Genomic DNA, 12,359 nt, shown 5'->3' with positions numbered 1-12,359 from the left:
TGGATATTTAGATTAGGGAAACAGAGGTTAAGCATTAAGATACAATTTTTTTTTCTTGTTTTACTTGTACTCCATCCCTTCCATCTCTCCTTTAATCTCCCCCCATGAATTATCCAAAAGAAAATCCAGATATACCATTTCATTGATAAAAGCTTACTTATGTACTTCTAAGAGAAATGGGCTATTTTAAGAAAGATAACCATTTTATCATTATCATACTAGAATTATGAAAAATAATTTCTTAATATCATCTTATATCCAGTTAGTGCTTAAATTTTCCTGATCATGTCATAGGCACCTGGGTGGCTCATTGATTAAGTGACCATCTTCAGTTCAGGTCATGATCTCGTGACTCGTGAGTCTGAGCCTCCTATGGGCTCCTGTGCAGAGCCTGTTGGATCCTATGTCTCCCTCTCTCTCTCTGCCCCTCCCCTTCTCATAGTGCCTCTCTCTACCCCCAAAATAAATACACATTAAAAAAGGAAATAAAACAAATAAAACAATATGCATGATATATATATATATATATATATATATATATATATATCTCAACTAAAAGTTCCTCCTTCTTTTTCCCCTTATTATTTATTTGTTGAAGAAATGGAGTCATTTGTCTTGTAGAATTTTCCCCATTCTGGTTTTGTTGACTTCCCTATATGGTACTGTTCCCCTAACTTGTTTTGTATAAATTGATAATTAGATCTGGAGGCTTGACTGGATTTGGATTTTTTGCAAAACTATTTCCCATTTGGTGCTGTGTCTTTCCAACTGCATCTCATCAGGAGCAGTGGAAGGCTAGTGCCTTTCCCTTTGGGATGTGAAGGTTTATCAGTGGGCTCAGTTGATGTCATCCAATAAGAAGTTTCTCATCACCCTTCCATCCAAGGGATTTAGAAGCTACTGGTGTTCATTGCCAGGTTCATTATTTCATTAGGGTTGAAAATTGGTGATGCACTAACACATAAATAAATTCCAGCATTTATTAGCTGGAATTATTCTATAAGTAAGAATTTTTGGTCATCAGTGGTTGGTTTCCCCAAAGATAGTTTTACAGGAAAGTCCAGATAAATGTTTGATTCTTTTAGTTTATTTACTAGTTTACAAAATAATGTTTTGGTTCTGGCAATCTCCAATGTGAGCAGTGAAGACTTTTTGCTATTATTATGCAGTGATGGATTTTAACTTCTTTGATGTAGTTCAACTCATTGCAAGCATTGTTCTTTTTGATGTTTAAATTGCCCCATCCTTGGTAATGAGAATTCTTTCAAATTCTGGGTCCTTTGACATTTCCTTGGTAGTTTTGGGTAACTTCCCTGTTTTCTCGTATAAGGTCTAGGATCATTTCATACATTTCTGTCTGAGATCTGAATATTAACTTCTGCATACTAGGTGATTATTGCTACTTAGTTTTCACTGCTTCTAGATATTTTCAGTAGAAATGCATATATGCATAGAGCTAGGAAATATATATTTATTTTCATGTGAAAAATAAAAATATAAGTTCACAGATGTATTTCTAAATCAAACATAAGGATTTTATTTAACTTATTTGATTTTATGTTAATTTTCTTAATGCTTACACTAAAAGTTCTTGACTCCCCGTAACACTGTGGGATGTCTGTGTGTGTGTGTGTGTGTGTGGGTGCATGCATGTGTGCATGCATATGTATTTGTGTAGCTTTAAAACAACAATGTCAATAGCACCACTTATTACTAATAAAAATAAAGCTGTGGAGGGGCGCCTGGGTGGCTCAGTCAGTTAAGCATCCAACTTTGGCTCAGGTCATGATCTCATGGTTCATGGGTTTTAGTCCTGTGTCAGGCTCTGTGCTGACAGTTAGCTCAGAGCCTGGAGCCTGTCTTCAGATTCTGTGTCTCCCTCTCTCTCTGACCCTCCCCTGCTCATGCTGTCTCTCTCTCTCTCTCTCTCAAAAATAAATAAAAACATCAAAAAAAACTATGGAGTTCTTTAAAAAATTTCTTTGTATTCTTTTTGTCCTTAAGATAAATTCAGTAAAGGTGAAAAATTTCATTGCTATGTTGTGAATTTACTTAAAATAATTCTCTAGGTGGTAAAACACCACTTTGACATAGAATTAGGTTCAATTCCTTCATTTTGTTTGATTTTTTCCATTTTTATTTAATTTTGTTTTGTAACTATGTAGCATGTCAACAAGGTTCTAAAGTCAAAACTATTAAACAAGGTACCTTCAGAGAAGTCTAGCTTCTGAGTCTGCCCCCTCTGTCCTGTTTTCTCTTCTCACAGGTAAACACTCAAAAAGAATCAAGTTTTGTTTTCTTCATTTCATTTATTAAACAACAGAAAATAGGCACACATGTATTTATGTTGTCTCCTTTCTTTTCCTTTTTATCTTTTTTTTTTAATATTAATTTATTTTTGAGAGACAGAGAGAGACAGAGCACGAGCAGGGGAAGGTCAAAGAGAGAAGGAGACACAGAATCTGAAGACAGGCTCCAGGCTCTGAGCTAGCGGTCAGCACAGAGCCCGATGCAGGGCTCAAACCCACAAACCGTAGGATCATGACCTGAACCAAAGTCAGACGCTTAACCACTGAGCCACCCAGGCACCCCATGTTATCTCCTTTCTAGAGATACTCTTCAGCACCTCATTTTTTGTTTTTTAGTGGAACAGTATCTAAAGATCTTCCTTACTCCTTTTTAGAGCTGTATAATCCTCCATTGTGCAGATGACCCTGACTTCCATGCATGGATTAGCACCAGCTTTTTCTATTATGTACAGTGTTGTGTTGTAATAGCTTTGCACATGTGTCATTTTGCTGTTTTTTTTTTTTTTTGTAACATTATCAATGAGCTTTAGAAGACATCTCTGTTACAACATTCTAAGAGTTAGGTAATTAGAGTTATTCATTTGGTATACAAATATTTCTTAATGCTCATTATGTGCCAAAGACTGCTAGTTTTGTGGAAGAAGGAAGGGCTGGGCAGAGTGATGAGCTCAACAGGCATGTTTGCTCTCATTAAGCTTGTAACTTGGTATGGTTAGCAAATGCCTAATAGTGGGAAAAAAAACCCACAATTAAAATGCATGATAAATGATGTAAGGAAATAAAAGCAGCAATCTAGAAGAGACCAATGTTGGAATGAATAGCAGGGAAAGCCTCTGGGAAATAACCATTAGGTGGACGAAGGAGGAGTCAGGCACAGGTCAGACAAAGATGTGGAGGAAAGACAGCTGGATCTTGTGAGCAAGAAGGAGGGTGGCAGGGGGGTGACATTAGGCTGAGGAGAATTTAGACTCTAACCTAGGGACACCTGTGTGGCTTAGTTGGTTGGGTGTCCGACTTTGGCTTGGGTTGTCATGTCACTGCTCGTGGGTTCAAGCCCTGTGTTGGGAGCCTGCTTCTGATTCTGTGCCTCCCTCTCTCTTTCTGCCCCTCTCCTATTCACACTCTCTTTCTCTCAAAGATAAATAAATGTTAAAAAAAATTTAGACTCTATCCTAAATTAAAGAGGATGCCACCAAAGAGTTTAAACAAGTGTTGTGATCCATTTTTTTTCTTTTCTTTAACTTAAAAAAAATTTATTTTTGAGAGAGGGAGATGAGTGAGTAGGGGTAGGAGCAGAGAGAGAGGAAGACACATAATCTGAAGCAGGCTCCAGGCTCTGAGCTATTAGCACAGAGCCCAATGTGAGGATCAAACTCATAAACTGAATGATCATGACCTGAGCTGAAGTCAGGCACTCAATTGACTGAGCCACCCAGGTGTTCCTTCCCCAATTGTTTTCTTTAATATATCATTCCATCTTCTGTGTCCAGAAGGGATTGGGGAAAAATAAGAGTAGAGGCACTAGCCTAGCAAGGAGAAGGTTGATTACAGGTGTCCAGGAAATTCATGACAATGGCTCAGCCTGGGTAGGGGGGTCATGGTGGTGGGAAGGAGGGAGTGGGTTGAGCCCTTTGGAAGTAGAATAGTCATAATTATTGAATGGAAGGGTTGGACTGGATGAGAATGAAGAAAGAGGTGTCCAGGATAACTCCTCAGTCTTGAGCATGAGCAACTGGCTTACTAAAATTGGTGGCATTGAAGGAGGATCAGATTGAGGGTAAGAGAGACCCATCATTCTGGGACATTTTGAGATGATTATGAGAAACTGAGATGGAGACACAAGAAAGGCATCTGGGTGCATATATTTGAACCTTTGAAGTTATCAGTCTAGGGGTTGTAGACACATAGATGACAGGAGGAACCAAGTGAGAAAAGAAGCTGTAGTACTGAATCTGAGGAACTCCAATATCAAGGGCTCAGGGAGAATGAGGTTCTGGCCAAGAAGATGGGATTATATTTAGCAATAACAGCAGTGAAAATTAATTTTCCTTAATAATTTATATATACAACATTTTAGAACAAAAGAGATCCTAGAGATACATAGTCTGGCTTCACCATCTAAGTGAAAAAAAAAGTTGGAGAATTCTGACATGATTATCTATTACTCAGCTCTGTGCAGATTGCTTGACTCCTGGAATAACACTGACCTCCACTCCAAAAGAGGAAATAGTTCCGTCCTGCCCATGATTTGTCAGTGATTTTATCAAGATATAATTCATACTTAATTTCTTTTCAATATGTAAAATTAGTGCCAAGCCTTACTAATATCTAAATCTCTATAGTGAGTATAACATGAGGTAGAAAAATTAGCTTGCAAATGTGAAAAAAAATGTAAAGAAAAGTTAAAAGTGTACAGCGGCTCTAAGGAGCCCTTCTCTAAGATGAAAGTCAGTTATCTCTTCCTAGGTCTGCTGGAAGTACTACGTCTGTCCTTGAACATCATGACAATCTTCTTTGGAACAGTTGCCATCATACTTGCAGGCCTTGCTGGTCTGAGAATTGATATTACTGACTACAGGAGGCATAAACAACTGTTCACAACCATTGTGAATGCCGTTTGCCACATTTTCTTCTTTTCCCTCCTGCTGGGCATATAGACGGAATCTACTTTTTGGTTCCCTGTGGTTGAGTGGGGCCATGTGATTCCTTATGGTGAATGAGTTCTGAGTAGAAGTGATTCTTCACCTCTAGGCCAGAGCTTTTAATTGCTGATATGAGATCCTTTCAAATGCTCTTACCCTCAGGCACAGTGACTGGAATTCTTGGACGTAGTGGCTGCTACATCAGGGCCAGATTCCTGTGAGAAGATCTTCCTTGCCAACCTAAGGTGGGAATGCAGCAGGAGCAAGATATTAATCTTTGTTATTTTAAGCCACTGAGATTTGGGGGTTGTTTGTTACTGTAGCATAACTTAGTAATATGCAGACTGATACCCTGGCTATTTTATTGTCCACCTTTCAGAGGCTAAACAGACAACTTATACATTTAGTTCTTCAAGAAGATGTACACACTTCAATTTTCCATGATTCCAAATTTTCTCTTCAAATGCATGCCCCAGGAAGCAGGAATTCAGCCCCTCTATCTCTGGGTCTCTAATTTCTGAAAGAAAACCCAGAGGTAAGTTCCATAGTTTGCAAAATTCAGTTCTAATGTTGGAGAGGAGTCCTCACACCCAAAGTCTGAACCAGGGAATTCAGTCACTTGGCCTCAGTCACTTGAATAATTAGTTACTATTATTAATAATGATTATTATCTATGATTATTTATATTTCATAATTATTGTGCCACTATGCTGTGAAGGATCTATTGTTCTTTTCATGGTCTCTTTCCATTAAAACTGTTTCTGAGAGAATCAGCAGGGTGAGGGTATTCCTGGAAGTGGCTGCAGTGTCCTCATAAACATGTCCACTCCCAGTGTTGCATGGCCACCATGTTTTGTGGCCTGTCCTAGCTCAGATACACAAATGCTGGTTAGAGGGTAGTTTTTGAACCAGAGCATGTAGACAGCTAAGTGGAGCTCTATATTAGAAGCTGGAACAACTAAGTCAGAATTCACAGGTCATACGTCACAGGTGAGAAGTAGGGGTGGGACCCCCAGAAGTGCCACTGAGTAGGTGGTGTTACATTTGGGACCCAACTAATTTTAAGTAGATGCATTTTGGGGAAAGCCAATCCCGAGTGAGGTCACTGCCCTCACAAAGGCATGCTTTTGTTTAGGAAATGATGAGTGAGAGCTGAGCACTACCAGGCTGTAGAGATCCTGGATAAGTGAGGTGGGAGATGAAAATGGAATTCGGAGAGAGGCATGAATATCGAGCGTGGATGCCATGCTCTGCAAAACTTTGGGGGATATGTGTGGGTTAGTGTGAAGTGGTTGTAGCATGTTGTCAGATGGTCAGTAGTGGTGAACAAAGGGTACATCAGAGATGTAAGAGCCTGGACTCAGGAAAACCACTTAAGAGGCTAATCCAGACGGATGGCAGAAGAGTTGAAAGAAGACAGGCGTCGGTGTGGAAATGTAGAGGTGGAACTACATGAAATGGATCTTAGCTGGCTGAAGAGAACGAAGAGAATGAAGCTCAGTTTCTGGCTTGCGGACCTGGGAAGGGTATGAAGTCACCACAGGGTGTGTGACATGATGTGGGGGGAGGAGTCCTGCAGGAAGGGAGGGTGAATGCAGATTGGGGCAGGCTGAGTTTGATCCATCAGCAAAACTTGCAAGATGGTGTATGAAATGACAGTTTGATCACTGATGCAGAGTTGAAGGCAAATCAATTATAGCCTGAAGGAAAATGAGAGAACATGAAAAAAGAAACAGATAACAAGGAGGGATGAGACCAGGTGGCAGACTAAGACTAAGCACAGATGTAAATCACATCAAGTGCTGCAGAGATTTCCTGGTCCACTTCTATTAAAGTGCTCTGAAAGGTACACAAAATCCCTGGAAACCAATGAAGTCTGTGTTACAGAGAGAACTGGACTGAGACATGTAAACTCTGAAACATGTAAACTCTGTTTCCAAGCCAGGACATTGAAGACAGCCACCAAGAAGCAGGATACTTCTTTGCTTGCCCTAGTGGTTGCTTGGTACCCCTAGTGGGACCACCCTCATCAGGGTATCCAGGAGCCACCCCAATCTCACAGTGATATAATAGGAGCAGGGGAGGGGCGGGGCCATCACCCCTGCCCTGCATGCTCTGCTACCCACAGCCCTGCCTTTGTGAACCCATTCCACGACAACACCACCCAGCTTGTGATTCAGTGGGGCCAAGGGCAACACGAGGGACACACTGGGTCTCTGATTTTGGAGCTCCTTCAAAAAGAGTTAATAAGTGATCATAGGGATTGAATTCCATGTTAGCAGTTACAAGGTGTGTGGAATTTACCAAGTCATGCAGCCTTTTGAGCTCAGTTTTTTCATCTATAAAATGGGGGTGATAATAAGAGCACTTATCTCCATACAGGTGTCGTGAGGATTAAATGGAATAATGAGTAAGTCCTTAGATTGGTGCTTTGAATATAGCAAGTACTTCATGACTGATAGCATTATTATTCTTATTGGTCAAAAGAGAAAGAGAGAAAGCTAGAAGGAGAAAGGATGTGGTGCATGATGATGGATATATTTTATTCAGTGCAGAACTCTGAAAAGGTTGATGGGCTGCACCTGGCTTCTAACCACAGAAATTGCCAGTCCATGGGGGACAATATTGCCTCACTAAGATCTGAGATCCAGCTCCACCCGACTGACTGCTCTGAAGTGAAAACAGGGCTCAGGGTTCTATTTATCAGCTCTCCAGACAGTCTTTGGAGGGGACCACTGAGCTCCTCAAGGGGAAGGGATAGGGCAGTTACCCAGGGCAATCCATACCCAGTGTCTGCTGGCAGGCCTGGGTACAGTTTTCCCTTGCACAAGAAAAGAGTAACAGGAAGATTCCATGGAATGATTCCACAGCGTAAGGAAAATAACATGCTATCTAGAAGACTAGATTTGCTAGAAAGGGCAGGTTTCTAAAATCATTCATAGGAAAGAGAAGAATGTTTTAGTAAACATCTGTTTTGTATCCTTAAAAAAGAGACAAGACTTAAAAATCTATGGAACAAGACTAAAAAGCCACAGGAAAACATGAGTTACGGGATGGTAGAACCAAACATCAGGGTTCCAAATGAGAGTTCAGGGTTTTGTCCACCTACTTCTTTTTGCCTTGGTGGAGAGAGGTCTATGTGGAACAAAATGCAGAGGCAAGGGTGGGCCTGCCTCTAGCAGGGTCGACCTTGCCAGTAATCCCAAGAAGTATAGAAAATAAACCACTTAGCACTGAGCTGAAACCTATTATCTCCACCTCCAATTCCAGATCCATCCCTACCTCCTACACTACTGGAAACTCACCTCGAAAAGGGGAGTGCCTAGAAATCTCGACTTTTCCGTTCTCTGATTTTAGCTTAGAGATTCCAATCGGAAGCCAGCAGTCTTAGACACACTCTCTCAATGCCGCATGGACCTCCCTTTGTAAGGATAGTTAGGCAGGAAAAAAATCGCCATACACCTGGTTTCGTTTGGACTCAGAGCAACAGACTGACTCCAAGAAAGCCTGGGTTTGCATTTTCAATAAAAATGTAAGAATACTGTGAATTTGTGAAGGAGGACAATCCGTGACAAGAAATCGATGGATTTAAGATGAAAAATAAAAAATGGTTTCACCAAATGAGAATGGCACAGAAACAGTGATGAACAGATTAGGTGTTGCAGAAACTTGCTTGAGCAAATAACTGGTTGCTAATTGCCATGTGGCTATTAGAGCAGAACATAAAAGTTCTCCCACAGGAAAAGGAAAATTGTAGAGGTATAAAGATAATGAACACAAAGATGAGAAGCTGAGGTCAGATGCACGGAAGTCCACATACATGTAATGGGGATCCCAGCAGGAGAGCCACGGATGATGTGCGGCACACACACAGAGTTGCGGAACTGTAGACATGGGTCACATGGAAAGTTCAAAAGTGTTTGCAAATAGAACAAAACTAGAAATAAATGACAGAAGGGCAAGAAGACATATTGAAAGCTCAAAAATAGTTTTGAAAACAATTCTTTATGTCATGTAGAACACCAGAACTGCGATTAGAGCCCATTTAGGGAATAATAACTTACACAGAGTATGTGGTTGAAACTCAAGGAACAGATAATTATTTTACTGGAACTGTTCCAGAAACTGCTGCAAAAAGGAATAAAATTGCCAAATCCTTTGAACAGATATCGTATGAACCTGATAACATCATGTAATAAAAATAGCATTTAAAAAATAAAACTGCAGATGACAATCAATTTTCAGGAGTGCTATACAGATGTCAATTCTTTCCATTAATATGCAATCTTAATATAACCCTAATCAGTATCCCAATGTGATTTTTTTTTTCAGAAATTAACCAAAAGATTCTAAAGTTTATCTGGAAATGATGCATGCAAGGAAAGTCAAGAAAATTCTGGAAAAGAAGAGGGTAATTGTCTGGTAATTGTCCTATAGCTATTAAAGCGTATCACAATGTTTCAATGATCAGAATAGCCTTGAACTAACCTCAGAGGAGAAGGACCAATGGGGAGAGATGGAGCAGAAACATACATCCAGAAACAGATGCTTACAGGCAGGGAGATTTCTAAAATAGTAGAAGCGCTGTTTAAATCAGTGTAGCAAGGGTTTATTCCCCAGTAAAATATATTAGTACAAATAGTTATGGGTTTGGCAAAATACTAACAACCAAATTACAACAGCAGTTATGAATTTAGATCCTTGTCAGATTAATTAAGTATAAAATAATAAAACCATCAAAATATTAGGAGGAAATCCAGGAGAATAATTACATAATCTTATGATGGGGGAGGCTTCTTCAATCAAGATCTTAGCATCAGAAACCTTAAATGAGAATTTGATAGAACTGACCTAAAAATAACAACACTGAGAAACCGTGCTATTTGGGAATGTAATGAACAATGAGGTTTTTGGGGGGTGTTGGTGGGGTTCACGGGGTCCAGAGCTGACAACCAAGAAAGAATTCTTGAAGACGTCTTTGGTGCAAAAAGGTGATTTTATCGAAGCATAGGGACAGGACGCGTGGGGCAGGAAGAGCTGCTCCTGGGCCAGGAGGAGAGACTGGTTATATACTATGGGGTTGGGAGAGGTAAAGTCCAGGGGAAGTTTCCAGTGAGACTCAAAGGATATTGGAGCCCTAGCTATTGTCAAGCTAAGGTGGTTTTTCCCTCTAGCAAAGCATTGACGGTGAGACAGTAGGGAGTTCCTGGAGAAACATTTTCCTCTGCCAGACTCAAGTATCTGTCAACGGGCTGCAGGTTATAAGGAAATTTAGTTCTAGCTGTCATTTCTTCCTGCCTTTGTTGCCCACTGTCACTCTGGAGGGGTGATGGAGACTCAGGTCCTGCAGGACACTGATCTCTATCAGTTAACCATTTGTTTTCCTCCTTTCTTTGTTTTTGGGCAGCCAGGATGCATGAGGAGTATCACACATGATCTCACCTGGGGGAGGGGGTGTTTGGGGCCTTTCCGCCTGCCTTACTCTCCCTCATCAGTGAACACAACGTTTTTGAATAAAAACTGGTAGGTGTCAAAATATAGGAAGTATATATGCTTTTGCTTGGCAATCTCGCTCCTATGAATTTATCCTAAAGAGATAATTGTGCAAACATATAGACAGGTGTATTAGTGAAGCTTCTTTAGGGAAAGAGAGCCAATAGCACATTATTCTGTATTCTTTTTTCTTCTTTTCCTGATAGAAGCAGACTTCCTTTCTGAGACTACTTGGCAAGATGCTCGATCCATCTGCAGGACAGGCCTTCCTACTAGTTTAGGCTCAAATCCCCACCCTCTGCACAGCCTAGGGGCTCTTGCCATTGGATTAAAGTAAAGACGCTTTTACAGAGAACAAAGGAAGTGTCCTGTAGTCTAGTATCCAAAAGGAATCTGAGGTCCATTAAAGTCCAAAAGTGAGTCTGAGAATACACCAAACTGAGAGGCAGGGAGGGAAATACGAATGTAGAGCCTGAGTGCAGAGCTGGGCTGGGGAGCCTGAGGCGGAAGGCAAGAGCGGGGCGGTTGAGAGAAGTGGAAAGAAGCAAAGGTTTCAGAACAGTTTATGTTTGTAACTTGCTTGTAAGTTCCATCCAGGAGTGGGTGAATTTAAAGGACCAGAAATGGGGGGGCTCACCCTCTGTGTAGGACAGGGCCTCTACCGCAAAGTTTTGACATATTCTGGAATATTCCTGACACAATATGCTGGATTCTGAGTGTCACCTGGGATAAGGGAGAACATATTCCTGCTGCTGTGACCTTCTGGCAGCTTCACTACAGCTCCATGGTACTCCTTTGTTTGAATATGGATTTATTTAGGTATCTAGAGTCCTATAAATGAATATGAACTATAATACTTCAAGTAACATTTTTGGGCATACCTGTTATGATAGTTGATTTTGTGTCAACTTGACTGGGCCATGAGGTGTCCAGATATTTGGTCCAACATTATTCTGGTGTGTCTGTGAGAGTGTTTCTGGATGACATTAACATGTGAATACCGAGCCTGAGTCATGCAGATTACTCTCCCTAGTGTGAGAGGACCGTACCCAATCAGTTGAAGACCTGAAGAGAACGAAGGACTGACTAGGAAGGAACTCCTCTGCCTTGCTGCCTTGAGCTGGGGCAGATTGGAAGTATACCAGTGGCTCTCCGGGGTCTCCAGCTTGCCTCTTGCAGATCTTGGGACTTCCTTCTAATCATGTGAGCCAATTCCTTCTGCCATATATAACAAGTTTTAACATGTATAAATATACCTTTGTCCAGGAAGATCTAACTTTTTCCTTCAATAATCCTTTGACAACAAAGCCCTGGATTATTGCCCTGAAGAAATTCAGGTGTCTGGAACATTTTTAAAAGTGTAATCTCAAAAGTAAAGGAAACATATTCATACAGGAGAGGAAAAAAATACATACGATGGAGAAAGCAAAACATATAATATCTCAATAAAATATCTCACCACCTGTGGGCTTGGTTGTCTACACACACATCCATGTGTACCCCTGCCTCCTTCTGTTGCCCATCTGCTCACACAGGAAAGTAATTGCATTTCCGAATCATACATCTGGATGCTTCTACTCCACCAAACCTGCAAATGTTCCTAAAGATTTTGCTATTGGTTGACTTTATAGTCATTCCTGAATAATGTTCAATTGGCAAGAGGTTTTTAAAGCAACAGAAAGCCCAAGGTTTAATGGATTTACCATCTCCTTCATTTATGTAAAATGGCTTCCAGTAAGGAATTCTGCTACAATTGGCCGCCAGTTTACTTAAGGTCCAATGGAAGATGAAAATAAACAAGTATTAATCCTGAGAACTTTTTTTGTGGAATTATGAAAACAGTCTGTTATAAAACACATCCAGATGTCAGCCAGGACTGAGTCAATTAGAATAATAGCTTCAAGTAAAATCAACA

The 12,359-nt window shown here is 40.6% G+C and overlaps 1 long non-coding RNA gene across 1 annotated transcript in view; it reads left to right on the top strand.

The window, feature by feature from the left end:
• Positions 1–9,392, top strand: part of LOC115285662 — a 48,676-nt gene extending 39,284 nt beyond the window's left edge. Inside the window, exons 3-4 of the long non-coding RNA XR_003905634.1 lie at positions 5,114–5,196; positions 9,284–9,392. This is a non-coding gene — a long non-coding RNA (uncharacterized LOC115285662). The remainder of the gene's footprint in view (positions 1–5,113; positions 5,197–9,283) is intronic.
• The last annotated feature ends 2,967 nt before the right edge of the window (positions 9,393–12,359 follow it).

Source organism: Suricata suricatta, chromosome 2, assembly GCF_006229205.1.
Source record: "Suricata suricatta isolate VVHF042 chromosome 2, meerkat_22Aug2017_6uvM2_HiC, whole genome shotgun sequence".
Classification (NCBI taxonomy): domain Eukaryota; kingdom Metazoa; phylum Chordata; class Mammalia; order Carnivora; family Herpestidae; genus Suricata; species Suricata suricatta.
The sequence above is the reverse complement of the archived record's forward strand: the minus strand, read 5'-3'. Positions and strand labels throughout refer to the sequence as shown.